This window comes from Maniola jurtina, chromosome 6, assembly GCF_905333055.1.
Source record: "Maniola jurtina chromosome 6, ilManJurt1.1, whole genome shotgun sequence".
Lineage (NCBI taxonomy): Eukaryota > Metazoa > Arthropoda > Insecta > Lepidoptera > Nymphalidae > Maniola > Maniola jurtina.
The window spans coordinates 6,711,108-6,716,147 of record NC_060034.1 but is presented as its reverse complement, the minus strand read 5'-3'; positions in this window follow the sequence as shown (position 1 = coordinate 6,716,147).

The following is a 5,040-nucleotide window of genomic DNA, read 5'->3' as shown; positions in this document are numbered from 1 at the left end:
TTACTTAGGCGGCATTAAATTGCTTTTTGTATTTGCTTATTTTACTTTGCTTTTTTATATTTATTCGTCTGGTGGGCGGCGTCGGCCGTGGCTAGTTACCATTCTACCAGCAAAGCTTGGCGGCACCACCAAGTAATTTAGCGTTCCGTTACGATGTAGTGTAGAAACCGATCAGGGCTATGGGTTTTTAATGAAACTGACATGCCCCTGCCAAGTTAGCCCGCTTCCATCTTAGACTACATCATCACTTACCATCAGGTGAGATCGCAGTCAAGATTTAACTTGTATCAGAATTTAAAAAGTAACTTATTAGGGGTTGTACATTTTTAAAAGCTTTCAAAAATCTAAATAATAAAACATGTTAAAAGTTCTGATTTACTACCTGCCTGGACCTAGAAAACTGAAATGTTACACACGGGTTCCCTTTATAATTCCCTTTGTAATGTAGACGAAAAATAAGGCCAGATTTTTGTCGAAATCGTCGCAGGCCATCGTTAGTAATAAGCATCTTGAAATTAAAAAAATATATTCCAAGTAGGTATCTTTCTTTGTACCTACCTATATAAGCCTAGCTGCGCACGAGTGAGCTAATGTGAAACTATCTAAATAATGATAAAAAAGCACTGAAGAAGTTTTGATCTGTGGGATATAAATTAATACAGAAAAAATTGTTGTTTCATATTATTTAAAGAAAGATAGAGGAGCTTATTTATTATTAAGGCTACGTTTCAAACTACGGTTTTAAACAACCAATTTTTATATATCTTATTATAATGTACTTATCTATTTTTATGAACTACTAAATAGATGCTAACTCTACACATTCATTCAAGTTATAAAGTATGTCGTGTTATAACACTGATTACCAGCATTGGAGTTGCCGTCTAAACTTGAAAGAGGTTAACGTTGCCTAGAACTTGGCGGAGTCGGCGGCGCGGAACCGGCCGCGGCGCGCCGCGAGCGCTCAAGCTAATATAATCCTACTCTATGCGCTCAAGCCTTCGCGTTGCGCAATCCACGCACTGTACCTACGGTATACTTAGACGATCTATTGCTCAAGATTTAAATTCAAGGGTGCTCGTGGTTTAAATTCCATCTTTTTCATCGATTACTATACACCCGCGGGCATGACTTTTAGTACCCAACTACGGCAGAGCCAAAAGGAAGGGTTATGATTTTAGCAGTCTATGTATGTATGTATGTTTGTATCCAGATTCTGTGTGTTCAACCGTAGCGCCTAAACTATTGGCTGGATTTTGATGAATGAGGTGGCAATTGATTTGTTGTACGTAAAGCTCCGATTTTCTGCTATTGTATCGAGCGGGATGTCAAATGAAAGTTCATGAATATAAATGTAGGTACCAAGCGAGAGAAAAACAATTTTACTATAATATTTCAGCATTTACTAAGACGATCTTAGTTGGGTTTTAGTTTTCAACTTTATAATATTCATGACTCGTTACGTTGTAACGTCAAAAATGTGCAATGTTATATTACTACCGGTTAACAACAGTGAACGCCTATAGCAAATTCATAAAATCATGAATGTTTCACGCGATTATCAAGACCAACCACAAATTCTCGCATACCTACATAACCTACCTACATTACACACTTTTTGCGTACGTGTTTCCACGTCAAAGACATTTAATATTATATTTCTTGGCTATTTGTCCGGTCGAAATACTATATTAGCCCAAGTAAGAAGTAAGTACGTACCTACAACAAGTCAAATAACAGAAATTTTAGGAAAGTAGGTATACTGTTAATAAGTACCAACCAAGAGCCTAGAAAGTAGATAGAAAATTAAATAGCTTTAGATTTTCTTTTCTGCTCTACCAACAAAAAAATACCAACCTTTTTGCTTTATTTTATGATTTGATAAATGTACCTATATTGTAGAAATAGGTAGGTACCTGTAAAGGTACCTACCAATTCATTGGCAAGTGTATGCTTTATTGAATTACATCATAATACACTAAGCTCTAAAGTCAGAAAAACCATTTAACCTTAACTGCAACTTGTAACTTGATCTTAATCCACTTTAATACATCTTAAAAAATGAACATGAACGGTTCTTAAAAGTTTTTCTTTAAATGAGTACCTAATCTTTTCCATGTACCTAAGTCGAATTGCATACATACTACATAATATGGTACATGGAAAAGATTCCGTAACTTAAACGAAGCATACCAGAAACATATCTTTATCAAAATTCATTAAGTTCATCAGTCATCACCAAACATTAAAACAAAGCCAAGCACAAAAACGTTAGCAAGCTCTTTTCTTTATGACGAGCAAAAAACTTAAGCGTGCAGAAATAAAAAGCAACAATTTTTTATTAAAACTTAAAAAACAAACACCCGATTCGGTAGCAACACGCTGCTTTGCTTTATTTGAGTAACAAAACGTTGCAGCAGGTTTATGGACTCGTTAGGTGCATATTTAAATAAAAAATGATTTATGATGCCAAAATTCAAACTCGAGAAGTGCAAGCGTCCCCAATAAAAAAGAAATCAAAACAATCGATTTGCTAATTCGATTCCTTGAAGATTTTTTCAAATTTCGATTGAAAAATCAACGCTCATATAGGTAAAGCTTTTATTAGAAAATATTATAATAACTTGATTGTTCCAAAATATTAAGTCTCGCAATAGAAAGTAGAAACACGATTGGATACATACCTACCTTTTCCTCTACAAAAATAAAATCCAAAAAATCCTCCATAAATGTATAAGATTTTTTAGCTTTAACCGGAAACGGTAACTAGTTTTTGTGCAACTTTTTGTTATTATGTATTCAGTAAAAAATTCTAAAAATGCTATTTAAGTAATCGTTTTTCGTTTATTATTAAAACGCTATAATTTTTAATCCCGTGTGGTCACATTGCTTTATTGTTATCATAATTCATATACATTGAGACAAACGGTATGTACAAAATCTATTCTTATACACTACAGTGAGTATTCTATAATATCTTGCTCACATTTTTGCTTGGTTCTGGCCTCTTAATTTATGCCATCATTTTTTTACCTTTAAAATATGATATGTCCCTAGTGTATGGTCTCTCATATTTCATAGATAAAAAAGTAATTTAAAACTGAAAATGATATAGCGTTAAAATATTTAGAGGAATGAAGCATGAGTAGAATCCTTAATAGAATATATTTAAAAAAACCCCAAACCCTACTTAAAAGATCATGCATAAATCTTAAAAGATAAATGTCCGACCCGCACACATGCAAAGTATCCATGCGGTTTATCTCAACTCAACACAGGTTTTCGTATCCTTACAATGGATGAGCCACAAAAAACGAAACAGTTTTCGCGGGACTTTACGTTTAGGAACGGTTTGTATGGATCAGGACGGCATAATCTCTTCTTTTTTTAACATTTACTGATAACTCCAAATTCTTGGTTTTTGTGTGAAACTTGGCTTATTTATTGCATTGACGAAGTAAGCTTTGGACGCATATTTGGACGTGTTTCTTCCTAAACTAGCTTCAAAAAAGCAGCGGAAGTTCAAGTAGGTAGGTAATAATGTTCCTGTAATAATGTTATAATGAACTATGAAGCCGGAAATGTTAGGATTAAAGACGCTGCATGTACGAGTAAGTTGGAATGTTTTATCATTCTCAAAAAACATGAAAGAGTCTTTCGCTTACCGCAACGGTCGGCATCGGTGACAATTCTGAATAACAGCGTGCTTTTATTTTCTTACTCTATCACTATTATTATGAAGAGATTTGTTAGTTTGTATGTAGGTATAGGAGGCTTGGATGAATTAAACACTTCATCCAAGATAGGTGGTAGGAAATCTCTGAAACTAATGATCCGATTATGAAAATTCTTTTATTGATATGTTATAAGTAGATACATTAATGCCCAAATGCTACAGACTATAAAAGATAACACGCGGACGAAATCGCAGACAAAGGCTAGTTAGTTTAAATGGAACCGCGTTAGGTATAATGAAAGAGCAATATGATAAAAATTTAAATAAGGAAACTAAAGACACAAAGCTAGCCATAAAATTTATTGTTTACACTTTACAGCATCTTTTGTAGGTCTCTGTTCTTGTAACTAGTTACCCAGAGCTGATTGCTCGCCGTCTGAGAGAGTTCCTTTACTTGTAATAATCCTTCCACTTGAAAGGATGCCGACACCGAATATTGGCGTCTGTATACCTGATCCTCTTTACAACGGAAATATTGCTTAAGAATATGCAAACTACATTTTTATTATTACCTCAAAGCAAAAAGGATTTTTTTACTTTGAAAAGACAACACTTGTAATAATTAATTAATTATATGAGTAGTAATATATGAGTAATATGTATTTCCTTCTCTTTTAATTGATTTGCATAAATTTTGAAATTTTTTCATTACCTATTAATTTTATTTCGTGAGGCATGATGATTTAAACTTTTGCTAAATCACTACTAACCTCCATTTTTGTGATTCATATTTTGATGATTCGACTGACACAGATTTTATTCGCAGAATATGAAGGTAACAACGAATTATTTGTTCTAATTTATGTTTTTTTGGGGTGTTTTAAAATATTTTTTACAAATTTTAGACCACCTAAATAGGTGGTCCCGAAAGAAATAGACACTTACCCTAATTATGAAATCTTAATTAGGGTAAGTGCACAGTGTCTATTTCTTTCGGGATTCTGCATTTACATCTTATAGAAGCTTTAAGCATCTAGTCAAACTTAGTGCTTAGAAAGCTTAGAAAAGAAAATGATCGTAACAATTAAATTAAATACGAACTGTCAAACGTCAACTAAAAGCGATAGTTTAAATATATCACGTTAGCTAACATTAGACAATGTTGTCCAAGTGCATGAAAAAAATTACGGTATTATTAGTATTACGACAGTCGACAGGGACGTCTATGTGCGAGCACTTTTACTGGAATCTGTATTTGTGATGGTATGGCGATGGCGTAGACTGTAGAGGCAGAGGCTCGGTGCGCGGGCGCACGGGGCGGGCGGGCGGCGCGGGCGCGGGCGGACCTGTTCGGGCAACGGTGT